The 20759-nt window shown below is 46.4% G+C and overlaps 1 long non-coding RNA gene across 2 annotated transcripts in view; it reads right to left on the minus strand.

Moving 5' to 3' along the window:
• Positions 1–20538, minus strand: part of LOC118595512 — a 29491-nt gene extending 8953 nt beyond the window's left edge. Inside the window, exons 1-4 of one of the 2 annotated variants that reach the window (XR_004946531.1) lie at positions 20194–20536; positions 16030–16121; positions 7462–7572; positions 6092–6427 (exon numbers count right to left, since the gene is read on the minus strand). This is a non-coding gene — a long non-coding RNA (uncharacterized LOC118595512). Of the gene's footprint in view, positions 1–6091; positions 6428–7461; positions 7573–16029; positions 16122–20193 lie in introns of those variants that run through there. The other variant, XR_004946530.1, reaches the window with a different exon arrangement.
• Between the last annotated feature and the right edge of the window lie 221 nt (positions 20539–20759).

Below are 20759 nucleotides of genomic sequence, written 5' to 3' on the forward strand. Positions count from 1 at the left end.
ATTCAGGGTGCAGCTTGAAAACCTAATTTGTCCAAGTCTACTGAGGTTTTTCAGGGAGGGGAAAGTGTTTCTTGAGCTATTACAAAAAAATATTTTTTTTTAAATTTACACCCACTTTAATCCTCTGACTCCAGAAAATACTACTCAATTAAATTTGTTTTTTGTCACTTTATCAACTCTAGACATATCTCCTCCCCAAACTCCAGAAGCTAGAGGGTTTTGCAGGGATAAATATCTCTCAGCTCATGGAGGTGGCCTGAAAAATTCAAAATAACCAGGACACGGAAGGGCAAAGGCAAGCTGCCATGGCAAGCAGGCAAAGGTTGTGCTGACTGCCTGCCACTCTCTCTGAACTCCCCACTGCTCTTACTGCTCATGTCCAAGGAAGAGATCCTCAAAAACAAACAGAAAAAAAAAAATGGGGCTAGTTACCAATAAAAAGATGCCAGTTCAGGGAGCCACAGGCACCATTAAAGATTGTCACCTCAACCTAAAAGAATAGCCAGCCTGGGCTACAAACAGCTAGCTCATTCCTCCCAGACTGCCCTCCCCATCTGGGGCAGAGATCTTAGAAAATTAGGTACCACCATCACCTTCACTCCTCAAGACACTAAAATCTTCGTTACATCTGCCTACCTATTCAGCTTAGCTGCCCCTCTGTCCGAAGAATGTCTCTAGCTCTCCCAGAGTTCACAACAGAAACAAATCCAGATCCAGAGACCCTACTCCAGGATTTACAACAACGGTCTCCTAAAGTATGGACTAAGACAAATCATCCATGCTTGGAAGCTTGCCCTCCAGCTGTGGTAAGCACCTCTGGTAAGCCACACTGATAAGGGTCTTGCAATATCCCACGAACCAAGAGGCTGGACTAAAGATTGCTCCTCGTGTTAAAAGGCTGTGAGAAGCTAACATCCCCACCCCAGGCCAATCAGCTTGAAAAACACCTTCCCATATTTTAAATCTGTACACTTTGCTCAGTCTCCTCCTACCAGACCACAGGGTCTATACAACCCTGGATCTTAAGGATGCTTTTGCCTACATTCTCCTTGTGCTGTTAGCCAGCTCATATTTACCTTCAAGTGAACTGATCCCATGTCCAGTGAGACTGAGCCAAGCCAGCTAACGTGGATATGACCACCCCAAGCGTTCAAAAATTCCCCTAGACTCTTTGGGGAGGCATTACAAAAAGACTTAACTGGATTTAGGGTGTCATGCCCTAATTCAGCTCTGCTCCAGGGTGTAGATGATCTATTGGCAACAGCTGACATCGACACCTGTTAAGAAGACACAAAAATTTTTGCTCCAGCTGCTCCAGGCATTGGGATATCTTGTCTCCATAAAAAAAAAAAAAAAAGGTTCAGCTCTGCCAAACAAAAGCTCACTCCAGGTAGGAGAACTCTCAGAGCTGCTGGGAGAGAAGCCTTCCAGATCCCTGCTCCCCAAATCAAGAAGCAGGGTGTTGGTGGCAGAGCATCCCTTTAATCCCACCACTTGGGAGGCAGAAGTGGCAGATATCTGTGTTTGAGGCCAGCCTGATCTAGAGCAAATTCAAGGACAGCCAGAGCTACACAGAGAAACCCTGTCTCAAACCAAAAAGGGGGGTGGGGGGGAGGGAGGGGTAGGGGGAGAGAGAGAGAGAGAGAGAGAGAGAGAGAGAGAGAGAGAGCGAGAGCGCGAGCAGGTACCTGGGGGTGGGGAGATAATGCTTGCAGGCTCTGGATTCCTGGATTTTCTGAAATAGCCCGGCCCCTTTATTCTGCCTCTGCGGGAGACCAGCCTTTGAAGTGGACTGAAGCAGAGCAGCAAAGCTTCCTGGGAACTGAAGCAGACTCTTACCTAACCAGAGCCCCAGCTTCGGCTTTACCAAATGTCCCCAAGCAGGTCCACTTCTTCATCTGTGAGACTCAGGCATTGCAAAAGGCATTTGGACTCAGCCCCCGGGACCCTGGCAGAGGCCTACTGCAATCTGTCCAAGTGTCTGGCTGTAGCTGCATCTGTTATTCTAGCAAAGGAAGCTGACAGGCTCACCCTTGGCCAGGACCTGACTTTTAAGGCTCCTTATATTGCTGCAGAAACCCTCCTCACAGGGGCAAATGGCATCACTCAATATCAGTCTGTTGCTCAATCAGCGCCCTCTCAATTTTACTGCTGTAGAATCTCAATCCTGTGACATCAACACCTGATGATGACCCCGAGGTCCCCCTCTGTGACTGTAAGAACTTGCTGGACATACCTCAGGCCAGCCACCCAGGCCTCCAAGACACTCTCCTGCCTGAGGCAAAGGCCTACTGACTAAAAAAAAATTAAGAAACAAAAACAATTGCTCTCCTTGAAGCAGTCTGGCTCCCAGAGGAGACTGTGAAGGGCATCGAACAACCAACACACTTGAAGCCCAGAGACTGAAGGGCAGCAGAGATGCCTATCTTGCCCATTGCTTTTCCTGATGTCTACCTCCCTCCTCAACTCATCTACTCCCATGAAGAAGAAAAGGCCCCTCCCGGGATGTAAAACAGGATGCAGCTGGATGGTGAATATTGACAGACTCAAGAGTTGTCCTCCATGAAGCCCGCAGACGTCTCTTGGTGCATCAGCTGCACCAGACTCCCTGTCTGTGTGCCACCACGTTGACTGAGTTACTTTCTTTGGGGTGCCAGATCCTGCATCTCCCGGAGATGCCCATGCAGGCTGCCTCTGAATGTGTCCCACAGTGTGAGGTCCCTTCGAGGCAGGTGTCTGTCCTTCCTGAAACTTCTTGATGTTTCCTTGGTCCCAGGTTGGAGTGAATGAAGGGCACCCAGGAGGGAGCTGGATGGGTAACTCGAACCCTAGGACAGGCTGCAGGCTGGACCTGTTGGAGAGACTGGGGTGCTGTAAAAGAGGCTAATGAGTACTTTCCTCAGTGATGGGGTCTCTGAAATGGGCAGCAAACAGATGGCCTTCTAAACATGATCTTGAAGGTGGGGGTGAATCTTGTCCTAAGAAGGGCTAGGGGTAAAAGGTTAGGTCCATTTTCACAGGTTTCCAAAGTTAATTTAGAGAAGGTGGATTCAACAGTCTGGGTCACGTGTTTGACTTGTCCAGAACTCTGAGGTCAGCAGGCTCAGCGGAGCTTCCAGGCTACATTTAAGGCCTTATCAACCTTTGACCTATGGACTAAGGAAAGGCAGGTCCATTATCTTATCCAAATGATGGGGCAGCCTAAACCTGTGGGTGAGGACTCGGTGGTGGGGAGTCGGGGGAGGACCTCACACTGGGACCCTGGCAGAGGCCTACTGCAATCTGTCCAAGCTGTAGCTGCAACTGCTGTCCTAGCAAAGGAAGCTGGCAGGCTCACCCTTGGCTGGGACCTGACTTTCAAGGCTCCTTATACAAGGGAAACCCTCCTCACAGGGGCAAATGGCCAACCTCGACAGCCCAGATTCATCACTCCCCTGCCAAGCCTGTTCCAGACCAGGACCAGAAACGAACCATCTCACCAGGACCAGATCCACTCAGAGTAAGACCCTCAGAGATAAGCGTCGTGTTTGGTTGTGTACCGCCTGTTTCCGCCTCTTGTAATACAGGTCTTACAGTTATTCTTCACTCAGAAATGTATTCTGTTCCCACAGGAACCTGGCTTGCCTGGACCACCAGTGTCACCTGCTGTAGACCTTGTTCATGGTTGTGCTTGTATTTCCCAGTGTGTTACTCAGGAATCCCTGCTGTGGATATCACTCTGTGTAAATAAAATACTGATTGGTCAGTAGCCAGGCAGGAAGTAAAGGCGGGACAAGCAGAGAAGAGAATGCTGGGAACAGGAAGGCTGAGGGGAGAGACACTGCCAGCCTCCGCCATGACAAGTGAGATGTAAGGTTCTGGTAAGCCATGAGCCACATGGCAAAGTATAGATTAATAGAAATGGGCTCAATATAAGAGTAAGAGCTAGACAGTGGTAGGCCTGAGCTAATGGCCAAGCAGTTTAAATAATATAAGCGTCTGTGTGCTTATTTTATAAGTGGGCTGTGGGACCACAGGGCTTGGCGGGGGGCTGGAGAGAAGGTCTCCAGCTACAGACCCCCGAGGCTGCCCCCCTGTACAGGAGAGCTGGTCCTCTCCTCACTCCGGGGGTGGCAGGAAAGGGGGTGGCAGGGACCACTGCCTGAGTACTGCAAGCCTGATTGAGGAGAATTGGGTCTACGACAGAGGAGTCATCAGATAGATTCAGACGCTGGACACCTTCAGTTCTCCTTCAGTACGCTGGTGCTGGAGTAGAGTCTCTAACAAAAGTAGTCCTCCAAAACCAGAGGTTTAGACTGAGTTTCACGTCCCAGGAAGGACTTTGTATAACCCTGGGAGAGGCTTGCTACTTCTATGCTAACAAATCAGGAATCATCAAAGAGACTTCACAAAATGTTAAAGATAATTTAAGTAAATAAGAGCATGAATCAAATAATTTTGATGCTGTAAAATGTTTGATTAAAACCCATGGCCCACAACCCTCCTCACTAGCCTGGTCACTTTTCAGCCTTTCACCCCTAACAGACATTCACCTTGGGGACAATCCTGGGACTGTCCATGACCTTGACCATGGTTCAAACATGTCAGGTAGTATCTGGAAGATATTGTTGGGTCTTGTCAAGAGAGCAAATGTTACTAGGCAGCTCTAACCCATCACTAATGTAAGGTCCCCTAGAGCACTGACGTAATTGTGATTTTGCCTTTTTAAATGCTATACCCTGGGTATCAAAGGACTTGCCAGAGGTTCCAACCAGTTCCTGGTCTGACCATTAAAATAAGGGACTCAAAACTTTTAATGGGCTTAATCAGTGTGGTTGTCAGTAACTCTCTCTCTCTCTCTCTCTCTCTCTCTCTCTCTCTCTCTCGTCATTTTGTAAGGACAAATGATGCTAATAAAGAGTTAACACAAACAGTGCAAGGGTGGCTCAACACACATAATATATGTAATAAAGTATTGTACATAGCATCAAAATACCACAATTATCTATAAATGCAGAAAAAACCTCTGACAGAATCCAGCAACATTTCCTGATAAACAGCCCCCCCCCCCAGAGACTTAAGGCTGGAAGAGTCTCACCTCAACATAAACAAAGACTGCACACAGGAAACCCAGAGCCAGATGCTCAGTGGAGGAAATCTGAAAGGATTTCTTTTAAGATCAGACACAGGCCAGGGTGTCAGCTCTCTCCATACCTCCTCTAGATACTGCTTGAATTCTTAGTAATTCAATAATAAAAGAGATCCAAATAGAGAGGCTGGAGAGATGACTCAGTGGTTAAAAGCACTGGTTGCTTGTCAGATGACCCAAGTTGTGTTCCCAGCACATATGTAGTAGCTCACAACTGTCTGTCTTCTGACTTCCACAGGCACCAGGCACATACATGGTACACATACATACATGTAGGCAAACACTCATACCATACACAAACATTTTTAAAAAGTTAAAGAGTTACACACACAGGAAAGAAAGACAGCTATGCTACCCTCACTACTACACTACCAACACAGGTCACAAAGAGGAGAGGGAAATATCAAACTAGTCCCGATTGTTGAAGAAGTGATGCTGTACTTAAAATGCCCTGAAGATTCCATCAGAAACTTGTAGATCTGAAATATGCTCAGCAAAGTAGCAGGATATAAAAATCAACAAGCCAAAAAAAAAAAAAAAAGTAGCTTTTTTTTTATAAACCAGTAACAAACTCACTGAGAAAGAAATCCAGACACCTATTACATTCACAAAACCTCAAAAACTAATAATAAATCAAACCAAGGGAGACGCTACATAGCAATTTCCTCTTAATTAAAACATTCCACCCAGGAGAGAAGCTCCTTAAGTTTCAGCAAATAAACAAAACTCAGAAATTAAGACTCAGAAAACTCAGGAAGTTCCTGAAGCATACAGGCCACAAGCCCCACCCTCCCCACATCGGCAGTGATGGTTGCTTTGAAAAGTTGCTTCCACTGTCCAGCTGCCTGCCAATCTCTCAGGGGACTCCAATTATGTGGCTGTTGTGAGTCATCACTCATGCTGGGGTGGGGTCCTTCCTGGGTGCAGCTGCCTTTGAATCATTTGGGCTCCTGTAAGTGAAACAGTTGGGTGAGACTGTCAATCCTCCTGTCTCCCACTGTTCTCCAAGAATGAAATGGGTAGAGAGTGAAGAATGTTCAACCCAGAGAAATTTATTAATTCAACTTTAAAAGGGAAAAATAAGTCATAATAGGGAAGTGATAGCTTAAATGAAACAGAATTTTTTGAGCTCTGGTTGTAAGATGCTAGCCAAGAGATTTTTCAAGTGTTACAGCCCCAAGAAGCTTCACAGCCCTGCAGGTCTTGGCTCACACTGGACAACTCAGAAAGGTGAAAGACCAGGAAGATGGAGACTCCTATCTACCTCCTCAGCCTCATTCCTCAGGCTGCTGACTGCACCTGGAGAATCAGAATCAAGAAAAGTTCAGGAGAGCATGATTCTGAGCCATCATGGAAGTCCCCCTAAGCACTTCCTCAACCACACTGAAATAGGTTTTGTGGCACAGGAAGGTAAATGCCACCCCCATCCCTGAAGTCAGGGGCTGACTCCAGCAGCTCTGGGCACACTGGTCAGCCTCCTGTCAGTGTGTTCAGGATGGAGGGAGCTCAGCAGGTGACAGGATTATTTTAGCTAAAAAGGGCTGGAAATATTAACGATGGACTTTACTTTTCTCTATTAACCAGGAAAACACGAATCGCTATTTGTCACGAGTGTGGGAGAATGACCCCAACATTGGCGCTTCTTTGATGTGCCACTTGTAGGGTTCGAAGCCGAGCAGCGGCTGTTGGATGCAAACCTCCCACTGCTCAGGAAAACTGCCAAGGGCAGCAGAAGGGTTGTCTGTCAACCTCTCACTGCATTTACTCCATTTTAACCTCAGTAACCTGAGCACAATTAAAGTAAGACTAAACTTCTGTATGCATGTGTGTGGACGTTCATGTGTCTGTGTGTATTGTGAGAATACAAGTGTGTGTGTGCCTCTGTGTGGGCATACATGTGGGTGCACGTGTGCACACATGCATTGTGTGCACATGTACGCAAGTGCATGCAAGTGCCCATGTGTGTGCATGCAAGATTGTGTGAGCATGTATGTGAACTGTATGTGCATGCATGTGTTTCTGTGTGTGAGCATGCACATGTGAGTAGAGGTATTGGTGTGCACAGACCCATAACATTTGAGCATGCTGTGTGCATCTCCAGAAGCAGATGATCTGTGTGGTCTTGTTATCTTTTGTTGAGGCGCCCTCTTGTGACTGCTGAAAATGTTGCATCAGGAAATTGCTCTGGGAAGAGTTTTGCTTTTCTTTGTGAAGTATTTAGATTCTCAGTGTAGAAATAACAATTGTTACTCAGCTACATAGACAAATGGGGGTTTCTCCCAAGACATTTAACTTGTGTCTGGAAAGCTGGTTTGGAGATTAAGAGCACTTACTGTTCTGGCAGAAGAATGGATTTCTAATCACAGCACCCATGTTAGTCAGCGCTCCGTCACCTGCAGGTCCAGCTCCAAGAGACTGATGCTCTCTTCTGACCCTGTAGGCACCTGTGCATGTACAGAGAGAGAAAGAGAGAGAGAGAGACAAAGAGAGAGACAGAGAGACAGACAGAGAGAGAGAGAGAGAGAGAGAGAGAGAGAGAGAGAGAGAGAGAGAGAGAGAGGAAGAGAGAGTTTGAGGCCAGCCCAGGCAACACAAAACCCCACTTCAAAAAGTATCCATCCCTGGCTAGAGCCAGTGAGATGTTTCAGCAAAGACCCTTACCACACAAGCCTGACTACCTGACTTTGATCCCCAGAACTTACTCAAGGTGGAAGGGCAAGGAAGGCTGGTCTCAAGGTCACACTCCTCCAGCCTCGGCTTCCTGAGGCACCCCCATGCCTGGCTTCTCACATCAGAATTTAGAAAGCACTCAAAAGCGTTTAGCCTCTCTAGCTGGCTACTGTGGTGAATGCTTTTAATTCCAGCACCCAGGAAGAAGAGGCAGGCCTACCTTTCAAGGCCAGCCTGGTGTACATATGGAGTTCCAGGACGGCCATCGAGACAGTGAGATCTTGTCTCAGAAAAAAAAGAAAAAGAAAGACTTTTATCCTGACACATGAGTTCCTAACAGCAACACATCTCATAATGTGTTTGTAAGCTGTAAGTTCATGTTTAAATGTAGCTGGAGCAGTTTATCTTTAAAAATGTCCAATTATAGATGCCACTGAGAAAACCAGCATGGCTGAGATTTTTCTTTCAGTCTTGTAATTCGCTGAATGATGACAGTACTGCCTCTAATGGAGAACAGTTGGTTTTGAATCCAGCTTAGGGTCAGTCTGGAGACCCTCTTCCCCTCACTGATCTGCCCTTCCATTGTAGGGATGAGGTAAGAGCAACAGGATTTGAGATGTGTTCAACGTTGGCTGCAGGTGTTTGATAGTCAAACTGGCTTTCCTCGGAGAATTTCTCAACTCCTGGTCCTTTAGGAGCGTCGAGCACGTTGACAAACGGGCAAGACAGCTGTGTGGGTAAAGTGCCGGCTGCGAGAGCAAGAAGACCTGGGTTTGCAACTGCCAAGAGCGTAGGAGGAGAATCGCAGGCATGGCAGCGTGCCTGTCACTCCGGCACTAAGGGGCAGAGACGGGCAGACACAGAGCACCTTCCTGGTTAGCCAGTTATGTCAAAATGGCAAATTCAATGAGAGGCACTGCCTCAAAAGTGATGTGGAAATGGGTAGAGGAAGGAGAACACTCAAAGTCCACCTCTGGCTTCTGCTGTGGAGAGCACTGTGCACATACATGTACACACACACACACACACACACACACACACACACACATTATTTATATTGGACCTGCTGTATCATTCATCTTCTGTTGTTCTTTTATTTAATGTGTTACCCAAATTGGTACAGAGTAAAAAGGAAGGTTTTTTTTGTTTTTTTTTTTTCCCTAAAAGTCTTAAGTTCTAAAATCTATATCCACAAGATCATCAAATTCTGGAACGCATATTCCATCTTGCTTCTTCAAGTCAGTCTTGCTCTTGAAATGACTAGTTTTGTAGTGTGCACCTATATTTCATGTAGAAGTAGAAGTAAGTCATTTCAAAGTCTCTGTCAAAGGGATTTGTGCTAATTCTCACCTAAAGACACACAGAATGCTTCAGAAGACTTCCCTTTGTAACTCACCATTTCCTGAATGTATATCCAGCTTTACACGCTCGGGGACCACTCACTATTTGTTGAGATGCAGTTTTTCCCAGTTGACTGAAAATATATAATTTCCATCTGTAAACTAGGAAACTCCATCCACATGTATGCATACGGGAAATAAACAACTGAATGAATGATAGCTATTACCCGTCTACAGGGTTATACGGGAGCAGTAGCCCTGATAACTGAATTTTTAGAACTTTTTTATCCTATGCAGAGTGACCTAGAATAGGCCCCCCATTAATGTTCCAGGGGCCCACGGCCAACTGGTCTGAAAATAAAATAAAAAACCCTCCACAAATGTAAATAATTCCATCTTCACTATTAGTTTTTAAACTTGAATTATTTGTTTTTTGAATTTTACATATGGGGATCTTTTGCCTGCATGCATGTCTGTGCCCCATATGTATGCCCGGTGCTCTCAGAGACCAGAAGAGAATGTTGGATCCCTCAAACTGGAGTTCCGAGTGGTTGTGAGCTGCCATGTGGGTGCTGGGAATCAAGTCTGGGTCCTCAGGAGGAGCATCCCTGCTTTCAGATACTGAGCAGCCTCCCCAGCCCCCATTTTGTTTTTGGGAGAGGGTGCATGTTCACATTTGCACACTCCCATCACAGCACATTGTACTTGGTTATTATTGTTAACCTCAGAGACTAGTGTATAAATTAAACTTCATCCAAAATGTGTCCATTAGGAAAACAGTACACAGGAGTCAATCCTCTCCGGTCTCAGGCATCCACTGGGGTCTTGGTACATTTGTCCCGTGTATGGGGACAGAGACTTGCTCTAATTTATCCCCTGTGGTTTTCTTGCTATTTTCAGTTCGGGTTCTGTATTCTAAACAAAACACACTATTGTTTGGAGTTGATGTTTGTATTCTGTATAAACCTATTTCTATCATCAATATGTGCTATAACTTTTGCCACATGAATATATCACACCTTCTAAGAATTGCAAGGTTGTAGGTGACTCCCTGGTGTTTAGCTGTTATATGACCAGAAGTCAGAGGACTCCCATCATGTGCTCAACAAAAGCAGCATGATATGTTTTATTTACATGTGTCCTTTCTCTGCAGCATTGAGACTGTGTGTGTGCATGTGAGAGTAGTGTGTGAGTGTGTGTGTGTGTGTGTGTGTGTGTGTGTGTGTGAGTGTATGGTGGTGGTGTGTGTGTGCATTCATGTGAGTGAGTGTGGTCTGTGAATGTGTGTGTGAGAGTATATGGTGGTGGTGGTATGTGTATACATTCATGTGAGTGAGTGTAGTGTGTGTGGTGATGGTGTATGTGTGTGTGAGAGTGAGTGTGAATGTGTGTGTATGCATGCATGTGAGTGAGTGTGGTGTGTGAGTGTGTGTATGTGAGTGAGTGTGGTCTGCGAGTGTGTGTGTGTGTGTGTTGGTGATGGTGGTGTGTGTTGCTGGAAGCTTAATCCAAGGTCTTGCACATACCAGTCAAGTACAGTACTGTGAGCTACCTGCCCAGGTGGTTACATTTTGAATTAAAATATATTCACTGTGTGTGGTCCTACCATGATGCACATCATCATTTGTTGTATTTACCAAGAATGCACGATGCCTCCGCTAGTCTCTTGCTCATCCTTGTACTTTGGTTTTAAATTCATCTACAAAGAGTTATGATGCAGATAAACAGGATTGCATGGGGAATGGGGGGGGAGCGGGTTTTTCATTGTTGGGAAAGATGAGTGAGTGTCTGTGACTCAATCTGTCTCCCGTACACTTCTCGATCTGTGTCCTGTGTGACTCTCTGTCTCCGGTGTGACTCTCTGTCTGTCTGTCTCCTGTGTGACTCTCAGTCTGTCTGTCTCCTGTGTTTGTTTTGGGGAAGCTGAATGTTTTCAGAGGGGTCAGTCCTCAGCAAGAGTCTCTGCTGTGCACTGCAGTGGGTTGATTGTTCCCGGGATTGAAGCCCCTTCAGTTTAGTCATTTTATGGGAGTTTTTTCTGTTATGTGCTGAAGAGGCCTTCCTAGAGTCCCCAAACTTGGGTCCCATGGGAAAAGTTGGGAGGTGAGGAGGGACACAGTGAGGAGAAATTGACAGAAGAAACCCCTTAGGTCCTACAAAGGAAGGGTAAACATGATTCAGATGCAGTTGAGGCCTTAACAATGGCCTGGTGAAAAAAAATTACAATAATCAGGGAATATTGAACAGCAGAGCTTCTGGAATTGAAAAAAAAAAAAAAAAACCTTTTTAAGCAAACAATGGAAGAGTCTGGCTCAGATTGGCTCGTGGGGCTTGGAACACGGAGATGAATAGGATCAGTATGAGTACTGTGGGATCAGAGAAATTGGGTAATAACCCACCCCACATTGAGACAAAGGCTGCCTAACCTGAAGAAATACATGGGAAAGTCAGTTCCTGTCAGCCTGGCTCTGCTGAGTCACTAGAGACACTTGGTTACCCCCAGCTGAGGTCTTTATAACCACGAGGGCCGGCCGGAAAACACAGAGAAGGAAGGGGTGGGGTAAGAGAGGACCTGTCTGATGCGCTGCTCACTGGGCCGGCCCATCAGGGTGGGTTTCGGGAGAGGTAAGAAGGTTGAAGGCTGGAGGAATGGCTCTGAAGGTTAGAAACACTTGCTTCCCAACACCACATGGTGCTCACAACCCCCTGTAACTCCAGTTCCAGATCTGGCACCCTCCTATGCCCATGTCCCAGTAGATAACCCCATACCTGTAAGCACATGGACAGTACTAGTTGGACTCAGTGGGTTATTCAAAAAAGAAGAGAGAAGACATGGAGATGAAAAGGAGATACATCTGGGGAGTTGAAGGGAGGGAGTAGGGGATGGATATAATTAATACACTGTGTATACACATAGAATTTTCAAATAATAAATAAAAAATGAGATACCAAGAACCAAACTAACCAATTTGAGGAAAACAAAACAAAAAAAAAATGGATGAACTGAATACAGGTCTCAATGTAAGAAAACAAATGGACAATGAATGTTGGTCAAGGTGTTCAGCACCTTTGCTAACAGGGAAATGCAAATTAAAACTGCTGTGAGAGCCTGCCTCACTACGATCAGAATGGCTGCCATCAAGAAAACAAGGCCTGGAAAGGATGTGAATGTTAATTCTGATGCACAGGTGGTAGGAGTGTAAACTGGTGCAGCCATTCATTGCCGAAGTCAGCATGGTGATTTCTCAAACAAACAAACAAAAAGCCCTAAAAATTGGGGTCAGAGAGACACCTCAGCAGTTAAGAGCAGGGGACCCCAGTTCAGTCCCCAGAACCCACATGGTGACTCACAGCCATCTGTAATGGGATCTACCGCCCTCTTTTGGCCACAGCAGGCACTGCATGCATGTGGTGCTTTGAGACACACAGGCAGAACACCTATACCCATAAATTAAAAAAAAAAAGACTTTAAAAAAGTTAACTCAAACTAGAACTACTGTATGACCCAGCTGTTCCACTCCCAGATATACCAAAGAACTCTTAAGTCTGCACAGTGCAGAGACGCCTATACATCTGTGTTAATGGTGCACAAGTCTTAAGAGCCAGGAAATGAAGCCAGCCTAGATGTCCATCAGCACATGAATGGTTACGGAGAATGTGGCACATATTCATATGGGGACCTTACATCCAGCTGTAAAGAAAACTAAGTAATGGCACTTGCGGGGATACGGATGGGATTGGAGATCACTATGTGAGGAGAAATGAACCAGTCAGACAAATGCCATGCTTTCTCTCAAGTAGAATCTAGACTAAAATTAGAGAGTTAGAGAAGAGAGAGATAGAGAGAGAGTGGGGAAGAGAGAGTGCCTGCCTGTCGCGAACTAGAATGGAGATCTGGAAGGAAGGAGGAAAGCTCAAAGGATGTCGAGAGGAGAGAGTAAGGGAGTACCTGTGATGTGCAGGCAGAAGGGGGGGGGGTGAGAGAAAAGGGGGTAGGGAGGGGCTGTGAGAGGACAGTGGGGGAGGGGACAGATTAAGGACTAAGCATGATGACGCACATATCCAATTCCATAATGAACCACATTTGCATGGCAACTTAAAAAAATAATAAAAAGCAACAATCTCAAACCCTCATCCATCAAGTCCCACTTTCTCCCTGCCAATATGCCAAGGGCTGGAGACTGCTTCCCGGGTGCGTATCTGTTTTTATATGATGCTGACAGCCCTACCAGAGGGAGTATAAATTAATAACATTCTAGAAAAACAAAATTTTGATATCAAGGGTTTAAAATATTCATGTTCTTTAAGCCTCTAACTTCGTGTAAAATTAAACACTGGCAACAGCCCATGTGTGTAAAATAAGGAGTCAGGTTTCACAGAGTACTACACACACTGCAGCCCATTAGGATCACGCTTAGTATGTGTCCTAGTTAGGTTTACTACTGCTGTGATGAAAGACCATGACCCAAAGCAACTTGGGGAGCAAAGGGTTTATGTGGCTTACACTTCCACACCATAGTCCATCACTGAGAGAAGCCAGGACAGGAACTCAAACAGGGCAGACACCTGGAGGCAGGAGCTGATGCAGAGGTCATAGAGGAGTGCTGCTTACTGGTTTGCTCCCCATGGCTTGTTCAGTCTGCTTCCTGATAGACCCCAGCATCACCAACAAAGGGCTGGGCCCCCTCCATCAACCACTAATTATGAAAATGCCCTACAGCTGGAGCATATGGATTTCAGTTTTCTCAATTGAAGTTTTCTCCTTTCGGATGACTCCACCTTGTGTCATTTGACATAAGACTACCCAGCTCGCAGGGTGATCTCTGCATGTAGGGACGTGGCCTTGGGAAGTGTCGCCTGGGTAACTGCTCCTTTCAGCATGAGGTGAAGTCACAGGAGGATGATTCCTTGGATGGGAATGGCCATGTGTGCCCCTCTGCTGTATACGTGATACTTTCCAACAGTCACGTCATCATCCCCAGGCTTAGGTAAGGGAGCTAGCCACTACCACCCATGACACTTCAGACTTTCAGACTTCAAATTCTTTTTCTCTTTTATATCATAAAATACCTCCAGTTCACACTCCAGATTTATTTATTATCTTATGTGTATGAGTGTTTTGCATGTAGGTATCTGTGTTCACCACATGTGTGCCTGGTGCCTACAAAGGTCAGAAAAGGGTATCAGATCCCCCAGGACTGGAGTTACAGACAGTTGTGAGCTACAATGTGGGTGCTCAGGAAGAGCAGCCAATGCTCTTAAACACTTAGTCACCTCTCCAGCTCCAGTTCACACTCTAGATGTCCTTGCTATGCTGGGGAGGCCACTGCCTGGCTTGACCAGTACAAGAACAGGTTTATCCTAGAATGGTATACAGATATTTACTCAGAATTCACAGGATGTATTAGTCAGGGTTTCTATTGTGAAAAAAAAAAAAAAAACCCACTGTGATTAAAAAAAAAAAAAAGAAAACTTGGAAAGGAAAGGGTATGTTTTGTTTACACTTCCACATCCTATTCCAACACCAAAGGAAGTCAGAACAGGAACTCAAGGCAGGAACCTGGAATCAGGAACTGAAGCAGAAGCCATGAAGGAGCTCTGATTACTGCTCACAGACCAGGACTTGCTCAGTCTGCTTTCTTACATCATCCGGGACCACCAGCTCAGGGGTGATAATGCCCACAATGGGATAGGCCCTCCCCTATCAAATGTTAATCAATAAAATGACCTCCAGACTTACCCATAGGCCAATCTAGTGGGAGCATTTTCTCAATGGAGGTTCCCTCCTCTCAAATGGCTCTTGCTTGTGTTAAGTTGACAAAAATGCTAACTAAGGACACAGGACCACAGAAGGAATGGTATATAAAAATAGCATGTCTTCTCGGTAAGAAATCACTCCACCACTTAGAGACTAATAAGGAAAATATTAATGACTGACTCTGGCTACACCAGAGAACCAGCCCCCAACAGAAATTCCATTGGTGTATAAAGTTTCACAGCCCCAGATTTTATATTATGCTATTATAAATGTTTCATAGGGGCAGAAATGTCAAAGTTTGGTTGTTTGGACAAATGGGAAGATTTATAATTTGAAAATACTGTGGTAGTTATCAGGGAACAGACAGGGTACTTTACCAGGCAGCCGTTAACCAAGATTGTCCTTCCTGTAACACAGAATGATCCTCTTCCTGATAAGAGAACCAGGGGCACTCCTCTAGCTAATTGCTTTGTGTGACTTAGTACTTCTTACATCAGTGTATTCTTCTCAGCTGATATCTGTGAGATTATTTATTAACCACCATTGGCACAGAGCTATAATTAGGCTAAGTCTGTGAAGTGCTGCCACAGAGGCATGGGGACCTGAGTTTGATCTCTGCCACATCCAGAAAGGTATGGCTGCACACACCTGTAATCCCAACCCTGAGAGGGAGAGACAAGCAGATCCCTGGAGCTCATTGGACAGCTATCCTCATCAAGAAGAGAGCTCTAGATCAGTGAGAGACCCTGTCTCAAAAAATAATGTGGAGGAGCTGGAGAGATAGCTTAGCTGCAGAGAATACTGATTGTTCTTGCAGAGGACCCATCTGTAACTCCAGTTCCAGGGGATATAATACCCACTTCTGACCTCCATGGACACCAGGCATGTAAGTAGTACACATACAAACATGTAGGCAAAACATTCACACATAAAATAAAAATGAGTAAATATAATAACAAACAAATAATAAATCAATGAAAAGGTAGTGAGCAATTGAGCAAGACACTCAGCATCTACCTTGGGCCTCCATATACACATGCGTGCAAATCCATAAGTACACACATGAATTTATAAAAGTACATGTATATACACATGCACACACATGAACATGTACAAATACGTATAATAAATACCCTTGTTGTTCTCCTTGAAGTCACCAGGAAGAGGGTGGCTCAGCATTGCAACCTTGGTCAGGGCACTGTGGGCTCTGCCTCTGCTTTCTCATCTGTGAAGAGGGAATACAGATGTTGAGATGTGATGAGCTATGCAAACCGATTACACCTTGTGTCTTGGCCACAGTACTCCCAGCAATGCCAGCCTACCACTGACCCTGGTTTCGGGGAGCACAGAACATGAGATGGACACAATGCAGACACACTACACACTCAGCAAGCTACTGGAGAGAGGCACACAGGGCTTTCTAGGGTCCCTCCCTAGCACAGAGCACTGTGGGTCACAGAACATAGGTGAGCCTGCAGCCGGCACCTCGCTGAAGAGGCTCTTCACAGATTAGTCTCCCGGCAGAGAGCATGCTTGCAATAAGTTTGTAGGTGAGCAAGAGAAAAACCAGTACCTCCAGGAGAGAGATGTGGGGTGGGCAGGTGAGCAAAGCCAAGCCCCTTTGCCCAGCCCAGAGGACAGGTTCACTCTGTAGTGGTACACAGCAGCTCACTCACAATTCACAGGACCTCTGCAGTGGTGGGATTATTAATGACCCCCTTCACCCAGTGTAATTAGGCAAACCGCTGGTGCTTTCTCCAAGTAAATATTTTTACTTTCTGCTTCCTCTCTGTCACAATAAAATTCTAATCTAAGCTCCTTCTCACAGGGAAGCTGTGCCTGAGAGGAAGCTCCTGGGAGCATGACTCTTCTTAGCCGGCAGATCAATGCCACATCCTCACCTTGGTCTTTTCCCCTGGGAGGGCCTGAGACAGTCCTCCCATGCTGGTGGCTATGTCCTCAGGCCTCTGATGAAAAGGGTCAGTGTGGTCCAGACAGCTGCCATACACAGGCCCCGTGAGCTGAGCGGTCATCATCCTCTGCTGTGGTCTCTAGAAGCCACTGGACCGGCTCTACCAGTGAGGCATCTCCACAGTGACTCAGTGACTCAGGAGGTCACATTCTCTTTGCCTTCTGCTAAAGACAGCTCAATTTCAGCTCCTTCCTTCCATGCAGGGCTCCTTCCACTGATCTCAGGGTCTCAGAAAGTGTGTAGCTTCCCTGAGCATCAGGAAAGGGTCCCCGAGGCACCTTTCCTGTGGAGTAAACAGCTACTCTCTTATAAAGGGATGCACAGCAGGAAAGCACCCAGCCTTTGCCTTGTGCACATAGATGTAACAGCAAAGAGCTCATATTTTCTAGAAAAAAAACAGGATTAAATCTGAGCAGCTGAAGAAAAGATAAGCAGTTTAGCTGGTAGAATGGCCTCCCTGGAGACCCAGGTCTGTGCTCTCTACTCTCCTTACTTTCCAGATGGTTTCAGTGTCATAAGCCTATACACAGAGGTTGCCAGGGCATGTGCAGGTATGTATAACAAGTCCTGGGCCTCCATTAACCAGCTTCACTGTGGCACCCCAGCACCACCACCACATAAATTCTCAGGTCACCAGTGAAGACGCCATAGACAGTATAACTCCAACCTATGAGTCTCCTGATTGTCCCAGCCAAGTTGAATTGTCAGGAACATTGTGGGAAGCTTGAGCAAGTGCAGAAGTCAGATGTCCATGGCACCCCACAGAGGTCCTTAAGGCACTTGGAGTTAGAAAGTGGTCCCTGTGTCCAGAACTGGGGTAACTGAAGAACAACTCAGTCCATGGTGCCCAGGACCAGCTCCTAGGTGGTACTGTGCCCCTAGGAAAGTAAGCAGGGCACACACACTGCTTGGCCCTAGCAGGAGAGGCTTGGGGAGGTTATGGGGCCTTGGTGTTAACATAGAGGATAGAACTGTAAGAGAGTCCTTGCGGTGAGGAAGCTCAGACCCCAGAACAGAGAGCATATGGCACCTGCCAAAGACTCCTTCCTCCCACTGAGCATCCTGAACAAAAGCCTGAATCCATTCTGCTTCTCAAACTCTCTACTGTTTAGTATTTTCTAGTCATCCAGGGCTTTTGTAGAATGCAGCCAGAGATGGTTACCTTTTTAGCGACCATGCCCTGGCATGTCACAACTATACCCGGTTCTAGAGATGGCTCAGCGCTCAGCAGTGCTCAAGTGTGTCTGTGTGGCCTGAGGCCAATTCTCAGAGCAACTCAGACCTTCACTGGGTACAATGATAATCTGTGGACATAGTCATTGAGATTCCAAACATGAATTTTATTGAATCTTTTGATTGTTGCAAATTTAGTGATTTTTCCCCCCTGCCATGTGAAGATGGTGCTGAGTTGGCTGGAATTAAAACATGCTTTGGAGGGTGGGAGATGCTAGGCAGGCATGGGAACCTAAGTTAGGATCCTGAGCAGCACTTAAAAGGTCAGGCAGGGCTGTGCACATCTGCCATCCCAGTGCTTAGGGCAGACATAGGAATATTCCTGAGGTTTGCTTGCCAGCCAGCCTAGCCAGCTAGTGAAGTCTGGGTTCAGCAAGAGCCTGTCCTGGCTAGTTTTTTGTCAACTTGATACAAGATAGAGTCATCTAACAGGAAGGAACCTCCGTTGAAAAAATGTTTCCAATAGATTGGAGACAGGCATCCTATAGGGCATTTTCTTAGTCAGTAGTTGATGTGAGAGGGCCCCACTCACTAAGGGTGGTGCCAACCTGGGGAAACCAGGTTGAGTCATCTATGAAGAACAAGCTAGTAAGCAAATCTCTTCTGTGGTCTCTCCCGCAATTCCTGCCTCCAGGTTCCTGGTTCAAGTTCCTTCCCTGACGCCCTGGATAAAGGGCCACGAACTGTAAGATGAAATAAACTCTCTCTCCCTGAGTCGCTTTTGGCCAAGGTGTTTTGTCATAGCAATCGAAAGACAACTAAGATGCAGACCCTGCCTCAAAACACGAGGGCAGACTGGGGAGGCTCGTGCAGTGGGTCAAGTGCCTGCTGAGCAAGCGCGAGGGTCTGAGTTCAGGTCCCCAGACCCCACACAAAAGCAGAGCATGGTGGCACATGCTCATAATCCCAGTGCCGAGAAACAGGATCCTGGGGACTCACTGACAAGCCATTCTAGCTGAAACAACAAGCCCCAAGTTAGGGGAGAGACCCTGTTAGTCTCAAAATACAAGGTGTAAAGTGATAAAGGAAAATACTTGGTTAGCCTCTGATCTCCAAGTGAGCACACCTGCACACATGTGCATATCACACACACACACACACACACACACACACACATACACACACATACACACACATACACACACATACACACATACGCACACATAGACACACACATAGACACACACATAGACACACATACACACACATACACACACATACACACATACACACACATACACACACATACACACATACACACACATACACACACACACACCATGCTTTGACTTAAGGAGAGAAAAAGAAAGTGTCATCAATATTCCTTTCCCTGAGATGTCTCCAGCCGTGGAGATGTTTCAGGAGCCCCATTTTTCACGGTGATTGGCTCTACGTTCTCTTGATCCATTTGCAATGTCATGAACCTGTCTCCCTAAGCATGGATCCAGGTTGGCTCACAACCCAGAGAACAGACAGAAGGGCCCATAAGGAAGATGCTGAGAAAGGTCCTAAGTCACAGCTGCTTCAGGATAGGATTACTCACTGTTGATTACAAGGAGACCTCAGGGATGCTGACATCATGGCCATTCTGTTCATTGTGTTCAGGGGAAAGTGCAGCCTCACTATGAGAAAACTGTTCCCCCTTAACCAAATAACACTCTGTCAGCAAGAGTACTGTAGGCTGTTAACTGTCCATTTTCATGACAGGTAAACTGAGACAGAGGAACAGAATGTCAGCAGCAGTGAGAACATAGGTGACTCCGGGCTGTTGAACAGTGTTCCCAGTGCTGCATTTGCTGCATAGCTGGCTATGGGGCAAGCCGCAGTGCTAGGAAGGGCAGGGCCAGAAATTACCCCTCCAGTCCAACTTTGTCAGATCAAATAAAAGAACAGTGCAGCCCTTGCAAGAGAACACCATCTTGCTGTAGCTTCACAGCTCAGGCACTCCTGTAGGGCCTTTCCTTGACATTGAAATGGTCCACCCATTGGGTGTGAGGAGGCACACCTGTGACCCAGCACTTGGGAGGCTGAGGTATGAAGACTGCAAGTTCCAGAATAGCATGGCTACAGAACAACAAATCCACCAACTCACCACACCCTCTAGGAGTCCAGTGGCTCAGAGATGCTGAACAAATATCCTACAGCAAAACAGTTCTGCCTTCACTCGATGCTCACTTCATAAACACCACCAAGGTGGTCCACCAGGCCAATGATGCAGCAGCCACCCCAGCTCCCTATTGGAAAGCTTATTTTCTAACCTTTGAACAAGCTGCACGTGGTCCATTTGGCCATACACACACAAGCACTGTCCAGTGCAGCAGCCTTTGCCCACCCTCCTGAGTTTCCTCCCTGCATCTAGCACAGGATGCGCCCGCAGCCCTCTCCACTCTCAGCAATGTCTCCACTGTCCAGAGCATCTGGTGAGTGGTCACACACAACAGCTAACAATGCCTGAATACCATGATGATCTGGTCCCCACAGGCTGCGTTTTGATAACAGAATCGGCCCCTTGAATGATGCTTTGTTTATCTTACCACGAGCAGCATGTGGGACTTCATTTCCATTACAGCCAAGTTTTCTTCACCCTCCCAGGGAGGCTGGTACAGGTCCTGGTGACTTCTGCTTGTTTATGTGTTTTCTTCAACATTTTCATGAAAA

The sequence above is a fragment of the Onychomys torridus genome, chromosome 14, assembly GCF_903995425.1.
Source record: "Onychomys torridus chromosome 14, mOncTor1.1, whole genome shotgun sequence".
NCBI lineage: Eukaryota > Metazoa > Chordata > Mammalia > Rodentia > Cricetidae > Onychomys > Onychomys torridus.